General features: G+C 46.4%; 1 pseudogene; it reads right to left on the minus strand.

Annotated features, from left to right (window-relative positions):
• Positions 1–4,813: 4,813 nt before the first annotated feature.
• Positions 4,814–5,265, minus strand: LOC109563689 (small ribosomal subunit protein uS15-like; annotated as a pseudogene).
• Between the last annotated feature and the right edge of the window lie 8,338 nt (positions 5,266–13,603).

Genomic DNA, 13,603 nt, shown 5'->3' on the forward strand with positions numbered 1-13,603 from the left:
CCATATAGGTCATTACAGAGTATTGAGTAGAGTTCCCCATGTTATATAGTAGGTCCTTGTTGATTATCTGTTTTGTATAGAGCAGTCTGTATATGCTAATTTCAAACTCCTAGTTTATCCCCCATCCTCCGCACCAAACAGCATCGCATTTTGCCTTCAAGTTCTCCTGGTCCTGCTGGTTATTGGGGCTCCAGTTCAGTTGTCAGAAAATTAATTCACAGAAAAACTCTTTGCAGAAACTGGGAAATAGATTCCTCAGTCTGGGTCTGAACAGATTTTGGCTTCTCCACCGAAAGCAGAGACACACTAGGGGCAGGACGTCCGTCTGCAGACAGAGAGGACAGGGAAACTCATACACAGGGCCGAACTCACACGTTCATATGTAAAAACGTGATGGGCAAGTGCTTGACCCAGAAACACGAAGCCGCAGCAGGGCCAACATACAGCTGTGCTGGGCCAACGGATTAACTGCAGTGAAAAGACTGGAACGGAACTCTAGTGAATCTACAGGGAGATGAAGACTTCCATACATTATCTGTCAATTCAGCAAGTTACTGAGTTGATCACTCGGCTAGTGCACGATGCGGCTGGCAGCTTTTTGCAACTCAGCGCATTTCCACGTGCCACTTGAGACCCGGAGCACATTTTCTCATTGGAGATGACCAGTTAGTTGCTACCTCACAAGGTAAGGCGAGGTAGGAGAAAGTACTTTGGAAAATGTAAAGTGTGTAAAAATATTAGTCTTTACAAACAGAAACAGACTCACAGGTTTCAAGAACGAGCTTATGGTTGCCGGGAGAAGAGAAGGCTGGGGAGGGGGGAGGCATAGTTAGGGAGTTTGGGATGGACATGTACACACTGCTGTATTTAAACTGGATAACGAACAAGGACCAGCTATATAGCACAGGGAACTCTGCTCAATGTTGTGCGGCAGTCTGGATGGGAGAGGAGTTTGGGGAGAATGGATACCTGTATCTATACGGCTCAGGCCCTTCACTGTTCCCCCAAAACTATTAATAGCCAACACTGTATGTTAATCGGCTATACCCCAATACAAAATAAAAAAGTTAAAAAAATTAGTCTTTCAAGAGAGGAAATAGATGGGGAAACAGTGGAAACAGTGGCAGACTTTATTTTTGGGGCTCCAAAGTCACTGCAGATGGTGACTGCAGCCATGAAACTAAGAGATGTTTGCTTGGCAGGAAAGTTATGACCAGCCTAGATAGCATATTAAAAGCAGAGACATTACTTTGCCAACAAAGGTCCGTCTAGTCAAGGCTATGGTTTTTCCACTGGTCATGTATGGATGTGAGAGTTGGACTGTGAAGAAAGCTGAGCACCGAAGAATTGATGCTTTTGAACTGTGGTGTTGGAGAAGACTCTTGGGAGTCCCTTGGACTGCAAGGAGATCCAGCCAGTCCATCCTAAAGGAGATCAGTCCTGGGTGTTCATTGGAAGGACTGATGCTGAAGCCGAAACTCCAATGCTTTGACCACCTGATGCGAAGAGCTGACTCATTGGAAAAGACCCTGATGCTGGTAAAGGTGGGAGGAGAAGGGGATGACAGAGGATGAGGTGGTTGGATGGCATCACTGACTTGATGGACATGAGTCTGAGTAAACTCCAGGAGTTGGTGATGGACAGGGAGGCCTGGCATGCTGCAGTCCATGGGGTCACGGAGTTGGACACGACTGAGCGACAACTGAACTGAACTGAAAGAGAGGAGAAGGCTGTGGCAGAGGATGAGATGGTTGGATAGCATCACTGACTCAATGAACATGAATCTGAGCAAACTCCAGGAAATAGTGGAGGACAGGGGAGCCTGGCAAGCTATAGTTCATGGGGTCACAAAGAGTCGGGCATAACTTAGCAGCTGAATAGCAGCAACAACAAAAGAGAGGACTAAGTACATTTTAGCAGTGGTCAGTATAAAGATAAGTTCACAGAAAAACTGGAGTGGATCACACTGACCTGGGAAGAGTGTGTGTGTGTGTGTGTGTGTGTGTGTGTGTTGGTCACTCAGTCATGTCCAACTCTTTGGGACTCCATGGACTGCAGCCCACCATGTTCCTCTGTCCATGGAATGCTCCAGGCAAGAATATGGGAATGGGTAGCCATTCCTTTCTCCAGGTGGTCTTCCCAACCCAGGGATGCAACCCAGGCCTCCTTTAGTGCAGGCAGGTTCTTTATCATTTGAGCCACCAGGGAAGCCTGGGGACAGCGTGGAACCACCTCATATGGCTCTCGTCCTCTAGGTCTCTCTCTGCATCAGAAGCAGTTTCTGCTCCTCCGGGGCAGATTCCATGGTACAAATAGGCTTTCAGGAACTTCCTACTGTGATGTCTAATGAAAAACAGGCCTTTGGGTTTCAAAAGCCAATCCTTGGTGAGGAATGGAACTGATGCAGCTGTAGCTCTCAGATCTAGGAGAGGGATAATGATGTAAGAACCCAGACCCCTTGCTTCTGAATTAGAAAAGGATGCTCGTGGCTGTAGGGAAAGGATAATAGGAGAAGTGAGTGCATGAATATTTGCGGTCCCTGAGAGAAAAAGGGTCCTCTACCCCTCTTCCCCACTGGCTGAATCCAGATGGGTCTTAAGAGAAAGGTCTATGGGCTGGACGAGGACAGGGGCTTGGCTACGTGCTCCAGATTCTAGCAGAGGCAGCAAGTGCCCAGAGAGAAATGAGATTGTGGGTGTCAGCAGGCATATAGGTGGTCCCTGCTTTAGAAGCCTCACAATGTCCCCTGGAAGGCCAAGGGCTACATGATCCGGCAGCTGGAGCAGAGGTGACAAAAGCCCAGATGCACCCTCCTTTCCTGTCACCTGGGGGCCCTAGGAGCCTCCTCCTCCCCAGATAGGAATGGCTCCTGGAGGAAATTTACCCAGGAAGTGGACTGAGGTGCCTTTCTGCCAGCTGAATGGGGCCTTGAAAGAGAATTCAGGTGACACTCCTGTTGTAGACAAGGGGCCTCTCTGGTAGCTCAGTGGTAAAGAATACGCCTGCCAATGCAGAAGACACCAGTTTGATATTGGGGTCAGGAAGATCCCCTGGAGAAGGAAATGGCAACCCACTCCAGTGTTCTTACCTGGAGAATCCCATGGACAGAGGAGCCTAGCTATCTACAGTCCATAGTGTGGCAAAGAGTTGGTCACGACTTAGTGACTAAACAACAACAACCCTGTTGTATAATAAAGTGTTTGGCTGGCTTTCATTTTTAGTTCATAAGAAGGAGTCTCTAAATCTTTGGAATTTCCCAGGTGACAGGAGAGCCTTTGTTACTCATGAGCCTCTTGGATCACACCTGAGTTTATACTAAGAGTTATGATGACCCAAGGATAGGACACAAGAAAGACCAATCATGTGATGAGAGTTGGGGTCTGGTCGGTCTGACCTTGGCAGGGGTAGGGGTGGGGAGGGAGAGGGAGAGAGGGAGGGAGGTGGGAGATTGATTGCCCACATGGGCAATGAGTCAGTCTATCAGGCTGACGTAATGAGATTCCGGTGAAAAACTCTGGACTTTGAGGCTGGATGGAGCTTGGTGGCTGGCGATCTCATTGACGTTCCAGGAGGGTGGCGTGCCTGCGTCCACAGGGAGGACCACAGGGAGGACCACAGGGAGGACCACAGAAGCTCTGCATCTGGACTTCTCAGACCTTTGCCTATGTGAGCATTCACTTGGCTGGGCCTGGCCTGGCTCTTTTATAATAAAACAGTGATTGTAAGTAGAGCACCTTCCTGGGTCCTGTGAGTCCTCCTGGGGAATTACTAAACTCGAGGGGTTGTGGGAAGCTCTGAATTTGTAGCCAGTCATCAGAAGTGTGGATAGCCTGGGACCCCCCCCAGGAGTGTGGCCAGGGTGTGAGGGAAGGGCTGTCCTGTGGAGGACCCAGACTTTAACTTGGGGTGCAGTGGGCCGGGATGGGGAAGTGACTGGCTAGTCGTGCTAGAACTGTGTTGCAGTTGGTGGCAGAAGAGTTACCAAAGACTAAAGTTGGACACTCACAAAAGGAGATGTGAGTACCTCCTAGGGTTGGTTTCAAGAAGCAAGAAGAGGCAGGGAAAGCTATTCTCATGGTGCTTGGGACATAGAAGATCTCAGTCAGTGTCTACATTTATTGTTTACTGTTAATCTAATTTTTGGGGAAAAGTCCACTCTTTCTCAAGATTATGGTTCCTTCTTCTCCCAGATCACCTTTATTTATTTATTTACTTTTCATGGTGAGAGGAGGACGTGGGGAGGGGGACTGGAAGGATTCTTGGAATATTCCTCTTCAGTTCTTGTTTTGCTTCCATGATCATTTGTTCACTTATTAATTTTTTCTCACAAATAATCCCTGATATCATAGGTAAGAAGGGGTCAGGAGACCAGGGGCAGGCTTCGGGAAGAATCCAGACATCACACCGTGGTGGCCCAGATAGAGGTGTGAGAAGTGGTCATATTCTGGATATATTTTCTTTCATTTTTTTTTCCTAGTCCTTTAAAAAATAATTTTATTTATGGCTGTGCTGGGTCTTTGTTACTGTGCAGACTTTTCTCTAGTTGCTGCTAGGCGAGGTGACAGTCCAGTTGTGGTGTGAAGGCTCCTCGCTGTGGGAGCTTCTTTTGTGGTGGAGCCTACACTCTAGGGTGTTCAGGCTTGTGGCACATGGGCTCAGTAATTGTAGTGCTTGGGCTTAGTAGCTCTGAGGCATCTTCCTGGCCCAGGAATCGAATCCGTATCTCCTGCATTGGCAGGCAAATTCTTTACCACTGAGCCACCTGGGAAATCCCTTTCTTTCTAGTTTTATTGCTTGAGTACAACAGACAAGTTTATGCAATCAAGCCAAATGCTGCAGATGTGTATTTCCGGTTGAGGGGAAGGACTTGTTTGGTCTTGTAATATCCAGCCCACCAGTGAATGGGGCTGTCAATCAGAATCAGATGCAATTGAGCATCTTTATCCTTTCTTTTCCTCTCAAGATGCTTTCAAACCGCAACGGCTTTCTTAATTAAATGGTAGAGATCCTCAGGAAAATCAGGAGCAAGTCCTTTAGACTTAAGAATTCTCAAGATTTTATTGCCTGTCACAGAATGTACTGTGTAACAGCATGTGAGTCTCTGAGGACCACCCCGATTCGTGAGGGAGTCAGGCTCTTCTTGACCAGTTTGTAGGTCTGCTCCTTCATGACCTCAGGCGTCAGCTTCAGCCAGGTGGGGACCCTGTGACAGGGGGACAGAACCAACTGGGACAGGCCTTTCCGGGGAGCGTGCATGCAACCCATGATGGAGGCAGTCTGGTGCCAAAGGAGAGAGATACGCTTTCAAGTTTAGGATTTGCCGACAGATTGGATGCAGGGTTAGAGAGAGAGAGGAAGATGCCTCCCAGGTTTTGGCCTAAGTCACAGCTGCCACTCACTGAGATGGGAAAGGTTGCAGTGACCTTTTGGGGACCATCTGCTAGTCCTGCAAAGTCACAGCCTGTTTGATCGTTCCCAGGTGGGTTTATCACTTTTTATTTTTTTACCAAATTGAAGGCAGGAGGAGAAGGGGACGACAGAGGATGAGACGGTTGGATGGCATCACTGACTCAATGGACACGAGTGTAAGCAAACTCTGGGAGATGGTGATGGACAGGGAGGCCTGGCGTGCTGTAGTCCATGGGGTCGCAAAGAGTCGTACATGACTGAGCGACTGAACAGCAACGATTTTTACCGAAATGGCCCGGTTTGTTCCAGCCTTTGGTGGAACTTCCCATGGAGAGCTCCGTCTTTACAGACAAATCAACTGCTTTCGATAAGGCTGATGTTTGATTGGTCCATGGAGCGCTCCTTCACAATCATTCATTTTGAGTGTTTATTTGGAAAGTGTGTATATGGATACATTTAATGTGGTGGCAATTGAAAACAAATTTTAATTTTAGGTCCAGTCTTTGGAGTTGAACTCTCTTTTTCACATGGCTTCTGTCTCAGTGATTAAAAAAAAAATAAATAAATGTGCGATTTTTTTCTTTCTTAATTGAAACATATTTGACATGTGACATTGTGTAAGTTTCAGTTGCGTAACATGTTGATTTGATCCATATATATATTGTAATACGATTGCCACTGTAGTGTCAGTTGACACCTCTATGGCATCACATAGTTATTTCTTTTTTTTTGTGGTGAGAATATTTACAATATAGTCTCTGAGCAAATTTGATATTTCTAATAAAATATTTGTTGTCAGACATGACTGAACAATTAACATTGTTATTTATAATCATCACACTGTGCATTAGATCTCCAGGACTTACTTATATACTAGTTGCAAATTTTTATTATTATTATTATTATTTTGGCCACTCTAGGAGGCCTGTGGGATCTTAGTTCCCCTACCAGGGATTCAACCTGGGCTTCCTGCAGTGAAAGTGCCAAGTCGTAACCACTGGAAAGTGAAAAAAATAAGTGAAAGTGTCAGTCATTCAGTTGTGTCTGACTCTGCGCCCCCAAGGACTGTAGCCCGCAAGGCTCCTTTGTCCATGGGATTCTCCAGGCAAGAGTACTAGAGCGGAGAGTAGTGGTGGTGTTAGTCGCTCAGTCGTGTCCGACTCTTTGCAACCCCATGAACTGTGGCCCGCCAGACTCCTCTGTCCATGGGATTCTCCACGCAAGAATACTGGAGTGGATTGCCATTCCCTTCTCCAGAGGATCTTCCCGACCCAGGGATCGAACCTGGGTCTCCTGCATTGCAAACAGATTCTTTACCATCTGAGCTACAGGGAAGATCCCTAAAGAGGGTAGCCATTCCCTTCTCCAGGGAATCTTCCCAACCCGGGGATGGAACCTGGGTCTCCTGCATTTCAGGTGGATTCTTTGCCATCTGAACCAGCAGGGAAGCCCCCTAACCACTGGACCATTGGGGAATTCCTACACATTTGTATCCTTAAATAATATCTCTCTTATCTCCCCCGGCCCCTGGTAACTATCTTTAAGTCTTTCCCCCAAACTCCAAAAATAATATATTCATTGCACTGAATTTCCAAGGTCATTCTGGAATGTGTTTGGGAATACAGTCTCAGCATTTGTGAAATGATTCTGCTTGTTCAAATCACAGGGTTAAGAAGAGTTTTGTGACTTTGCGGTGTGTTCCCTTTTGAAAATCTGTTGTAATCTGCCTGTTTAACAAGACAGTTTGAATCATTCAGAGAGCATGTGGGAACCCATTAAAATGCCCAAGCATGCTGACTTATTTTACTGCCCATATGAATGGCACTTATTTGAATATTTACATAGTCAATATTTAGGTACTTGTCTTTTCTTATTTAACTTTGTATTTCGTATTAGAGTAGAGCTGATGAACAGCGTTGTGATAGTTTCAGGTGGACAGCAAAGGGACTCAGTCATTCACATACATGTGCCCATTCACCCCCAAACCCCCCTCCTATCCGGACTCCACAAAACACTGAGCAGAGTTCCCTGTACTGTACAGGAGGTCCTTGTGGGTTGTCCATTTTAAATACAGCAGTGTGATACTTGTCTTTTCAAATTATGATCGAGGTTTAAATTTCCAGGTACTTTAAAATTGTTTTCAAGAATTGAAAACAACTGCATGGAAAAGATATAGAATAAAACCCTTTACAAATGGTCAAAACTGAAAGCACCTGATAAACACAAATGCAGACACTAAAACAGCGCCGTCAGAAGATAGAGCATTCGTGTTCACTGTCCTTGTTTTACATTTTGTACAAGATTTCTTGAAGTAATGGAACTTTGCTAGAAATTGGTGGTTTGTGTCTCCTGCTGGAGAAGGCAATGGCACCCCACTCTAGTACTCTTGCCTGGAAAATCCCATGGATGGAAGAGCCTGGTAGGCTGCAGTCCATGGGGTTGCTAAGTCAGACACGACCGAGCGACTTCACTTTCACTTTTCGCTTTCAAGCATTGGAGAAGGCAATGGCAACCCACTCCAGTGTTCTTGCCTGGAGAATCCCAGGGACGGGGGAGCCTGGTGGGCTGCCGTCTCTGGGGTCACACAGAGTTGGACACGACTGAAGTGACTTAGCAGCAGCAGCAGTGTCTCCTGCTAGATTTGTTTCTAAAATCGGTTTTCCTAAAGGGTTTAATAGGGCTTCCCTGGTAGCTCAGTTGGTAAAGAATCTGCCTGCAATGCAGGAGACCTTGGTTCTATTCCTGGGTCAGGAAGATCCGCTGGAGAAGGGATAGGCTACCCACTTCAGTATTCTTGGTCTTCCCTTGTGGCTTAGCTGGTAAAGAATCTGCCTGCAAGGTGGGAGACCTGGGTTCAATCCCTGGGTTGGGAGGATACCCTGGAGAAGAGAAAGGCTACTCACTCTAGTATTCTGTCCTGTAGAATTCCTTGGACTATATAGGGGTCGCAAAGAATGGGACACGACTGAGCGACTGAACTGAACTGATATAGTCCATGGGGTCCCAAAGAGTTGGACATAACTAAGCCACTTTCACTTTCAAAGGGTTTAATGATTTCCCGCAGTGCTGAGCCGCAAGCCAAAACACTTTCTTTAGGATTGTTTGCTATTTTTTTCTTTTTAATCTGTTGCCATTGAAGAAGTCATGAAGTAATAATTTATCATCGCTCATATTTGGTGGGTTAGAGTTCACGTTTGCAGGAGCATCAAGTTAGCACCAAAGAGCATCCCTGAATAAACGTGCTATGAGCTTCACGCTTCTTTGGCTGGACAGAGGGGAAATGTGGGTGAGCGTCCCTGTTGAAAAAGGGTGTGATACCAACCTTGTGAGTCGTATGTGTCACTTTCCCTAAAATTTCTACTTTGTTTCAACTAAATTTTTCCTAGGATAGGGACCAAAAAAAAAATGTATTGTGGAAGAATTCAAACATATTTTTACTTTTTTCAAGCATATTTTTAAAATGTAATGCCCAAAGAAGAGAGAATGGTTTTTATCAATCCTAGGTATCCATCAGCCAGCTCCAGCAAGGATCCACACTCCTGGCTTGTGGGCTGGTGCTAATTCTAGCTTTATTTTGTCACTATTGACTTGCTACTTGGGACATGCTTTCCTATTCAATAAAAATGGATATATTAGCTATTCTGTGTGTATATCCTGGGACTATATTTTGAAGGCCAATTTATTTATCCAACAAATTCTGACTAATCCTACTGTGAGCCAGGACTGGGTTTAGTACTGGGGACTTGGAGGCAGAACGGCTGGCTCTGGGAAATCAGCCTGGATACGAAGACCTTGAAATGCTTTTCTGGCAGAGGTGTGTATGGATCGTTTTTTTGTCTGGGAGATATTTCTTTCACTTGCTTACACTTTAGAAATGCACCTTGATCCCAGTTAAATGTCGCAAGTGGCTCATTAATTAATCAGGGATATGCAACTTACAACCCATTTGATCACAAACAGACCAGAGATGCAGCTTGACGTGTGCAGCTCGAATAAAAAGGCTTGCGCTGTTTCTCTCCAGCCTCGTCCCCAAACGGCACGTACATAGCTTCTGGTTTGGTAGCAGAAACACCTAATATGAGTTCTTTTCTTGGAAGAAGGGAAAGAGGAAGAGAGGGAACATGGTGGGAAGGTTAGGAGGAGGAGGAGGAGGAGGGCAGATACCAGCAGGGGCCTCAGCGTGACCAAGTCCCCAAGGGCCTCCCTGGTGGGAGGTGCCAGCCAGTGCCTGGGTTTGGAGATGAAGTGACTGAATTGCTGTCAAATGCCTGTCTCACACACGCACACACATGCACACACACGCACACACACAGAGTCTCTCTGGAGCTCTGAGGGTCCCACTTTCATCACCTGGGTGCGGTGGGCCTAGCACAGTTGGTGGGGGCACAGCCCCCTTAGGACCGGGCTCCCTTACTGCCCCCTCTGCCGCATCCCTCCCCTCCTGTCTCTGCTGAAGAAGACCAGATCTGTCTTGGAAGCTGCTGCTCCCTGACCGGGGGAGCGTGGTCATGATCTGTTCCTGTTCCCTCCTTCTCCCAGGCCTGAGGTCTCAAAGTTGGACCCGGGGTTGGTGGGCTCCCTCCCATGTGTGGCCATGTGTGCTCAGCACCCCCACCGGGGCTGCAGGGAATATGCTTGGACCCAGGACCTCAGCGACTGAGCTGGTTAGTGAACGCTGGTGCACAGGAAGCCCCATCTGCTCCCAGGACAATGTGCCCCTCCAATCCCCAAAGCCCTCTGTCTCCCAGACCAGGCGGAACTCCCATCCCCTACCCTGCTCTCCCTAGAGACGGTCCCTCCCTAAGTGCCTTGTCGGGTGCTAAGCATGCGTGCTAAGTCGCTTCAGTCATGTCCGACTTTTGGCGACCCTGTGGACCATAGGGCCCTCTGTCCACGGGATTCTCCAGTCAAGAATATTGGAATGGGTTACCATTTCCTATTCCAGGTGATCTTCCTGACCCTAAGATTGAACCCACGTCTCTTATGTCTCCTGCATTGGCAGACAGGTTCTTTACCACTAGGACCACCTGGGAAGTGCCTTGTCATGGGGCCCCAAATCAGTTGTCATTGTCTAGGTAAATCTGGCTCTCTACCTGCCTGCAGGAGGGGTTGGAACAAGTACAGAGCAGGACGACAGGGAGACGCGGGAGAGGCAGTGCCCACCATGATTGCTGGACCCTCCTGCACTGCCCACAGACCCTGGCGCCACTGCCCTTCTTTGTCAAGTGCAGGCATAGCCCCCTTGAAGATGGTGCATGGTGATCCTGGCCTCTTAGTTGCATTCTCCCAATGCAGAGCCTGAGACAAGGGTTTGGGTGTGGGTGCTTTATTTGGGGGACACTCCAGGAAGAAAGGGTTGGGAAACAGAGGGAGGAATCACCAAGAAGTCCATGATGGAGATTGCTGCTGGAGGCAACAGAGATTTTGCCAGTGAGAAAATGCCTTCAAGAGTCCCTTCCCGGATGGGTTTAGAACATGTGAAGTCTTTCCAGGCTCCCCCATCATCATCATTCAAGTGGGCAGCAAAGTAAGTAGAGGGCCTGGGGGAGCCCTAAATTGCCCTGAAATGTGTTCTAACCCAGACAGCAGGGCTAGATTCTCTCTCCCACTTCAAGTGACTTAAACTCATCCACTATAGCAAATACTGGTTTGACACCTTCTCCTGGATTTAAAGGAATCTAAGACATCACTCTGCCTGCCAAGCAGGAGATGTGGGTTTGATCTCTGGGTTGCGAAGATCCCCTGGAGAAGGAAATGGGAACCCACTCCAGTATTCTTGCCTTGAAAATCCCATGGACAGAGGAGCCTGGGAGGGCTACAGTTCATGGGGTTGCACTAGACTCAGACACGTCTGAGAGACTAACTGTAACAAAAGACATCGCTGGCTGTAAGGCATGCTGTTATTCTCAGAAGCACTAAGGAGAATTATATTGGTTATATTGTAATACACTATCCAGTGTAAGACACTTTCCTAGTTCAGAGATGAGAAAGTGTGAAAAGAAGGTGGGTCTTGGGACAGTCAACTGTGTCCACCACACCCTAGTGGCTGTTGTGAAGATGATGAATGTGCTTTTACTCCCTAGAGAGGAGAAACGCCGTGCACCATGCAGGGAGACGGCTGTGATAGCAAGATAGAATAGAATGACAAAAACAAACCAAGTAAGTGCCTTCACAGTACAGAGGAAGAAGAGGTGAATTCTGGTGGGGAGGAATTGGGGAGGCCTTCCTGGAAGAGGGGGTATTATTTGAGATGGGCTCAGAGGATGGCAGGGTTTGGATTATTGGACATGAAGGCGAAAGGTGCTCCATGCAGTGGAAACAAGATGGGTAAAGTCTCCGTTGTTGTTGTTCAATCACTAAGTCTTGCCAGACTCATGGACTGCAGGCCCCCCAGGTCCCTCTGTCCTCCACTGTCTCCTGGAGTTTGCTTAAACTCGTGTCCATTGAGTTACTGATGCTATCTCACCATCTCATCCACTGCTACCCCCTTCTCCTTTTGTCTTCAGTCTTTCCCAGCATGAGGATCTCTTCCAAAGAATTGGCTGTTTGCATAGGGTGGCTAAAGTATTGGAGCTTCAACTTCAGCATCAGTCCTTCCAATGAATATTCACAGTTGATTTCCTTTAGGATTGACTGGTTTGATCTCCTTGCTGTCCAAGTGATTCTCAAAAGTCTTCTCCAATACCACAATTTGAAAACATCAATTATTCGGCACTCAGCCTTCTTTATGGTCCAACTCTCACATCCATACATGACTACTGGAAAAACCATATGCACCTTTGCCAGCAAAGTGATATTCTCTGCTTTTTAATACACTATCTAGGTTTGTCATAGCTTTTCTTCCAAGAGGCAAGAATCTTTTAATTTCATGGCTGCAGTCACCATCCACAGTGATTTTGGAGCCCAAGAAAATAAAGTCTGTCACTGTTTTAATTGTTTCCCCATCTCTTTGCCATGAAGTGATGGGACTGAATACCATGATCTTAGTTTTTTGAAAGCTGAGTTTCAAGCTAGTTTTTTTCATTCTCCTCTTTCACCCTCATCAAGAGGCTCGTTAGTTCCTCTTCACTTTCTGTCATGTCATTAGATTTGTACCATCTGCATATCTGAGGTTGTTGATATTTCTCCTGGCAATCTTGATTTCAGCTTGTGATCCATCTAGCCCAGCGTTTCTCATGATGTATTCTGCATATAAGTTAAATAAACAGGGTGACAATATACAGTCTTGACATACTCCTTTCCCAGTTTGGAACCAGTCAGTTGTTCCATGTCCAGTTCTAACTGCTGCTTCTTGGCTTACATACAGGTTTCTCAGGAGACAGGTAAGGTGGTCTGGTAGTCCTATTTCTTTAAGAATTTTCCACAGTTTTTTTGTGATCCACACAGTTAAAGGATTTACCATAGTCAATGAAGCAGAAGTAGATATTTTTCTGGAATTCCCTAGCTTTTTCTATGATCCAGTGGATGTTGGCAATTTGATCTCTTGTTCCTCTGCCTTTTCTAAACGCAATTTAAACATCTGAAAGTTCTCAGTTCACATACTGCTGAAGCCTAGCTTGAAGGACTTTGAGCATTATCTTGCTGGGGTGTGAAATGATTACAACTGTATGGTAGTTTGAGCATTCGTTGGCATTGCCCTTCTTTGGGATTGGAATGAAAACTGACCTTTTCCAGTCGTATGGCCACTACTGAGTTTTCCAAATTTGCTGACATATTGAGTGCAGCACTTTAAGAGCATCATCTTTTAGGATTTTAAATAGCTCAGCTGGAATTCCATCACCTCCACTAGCTTTGTTAGTAGTGGACACTGTGTGTCTCCAGATTTCTTTTTACTTTTGGCTATGATCTGCATGATATGCAAGATCTTAGTTCCTTGATCAGGAACTGAACCTGTGCCCTCCACAATGAAAAGTGTGGAGTCCCAACCACTTTTCCAAATTTCTTTTTTCTTCTTGAGGACACCTGGCATTAGATTTAGGGCCCACCTTACTCCAGTTTGGTGTTGTTACTCCCATCTTAACTCCATGGCATCAGCAAGGACCCCATTTCCAAATAAGGTCACATTTAGAGGGCCAAGGTTAGGATTTCAACATGTCTTTTTTTATTTAAGATGTATTTATTTATTTTTGGCTGTGCTGGGTCTTCTTTGCCGTGTGATGGCTTTCTCTTGCTGCAGCAAGTATGGGCTACTCCT

This window comes from Bos indicus, chromosome 1 (genome assembly GCF_029378745.1).
Source record: "Bos indicus isolate NIAB-ARS_2022 breed Sahiwal x Tharparkar chromosome 1, NIAB-ARS_B.indTharparkar_mat_pri_1.0, whole genome shotgun sequence".
Classification (NCBI taxonomy): domain Eukaryota; kingdom Metazoa; phylum Chordata; class Mammalia; order Artiodactyla; family Bovidae; genus Bos; species Bos indicus.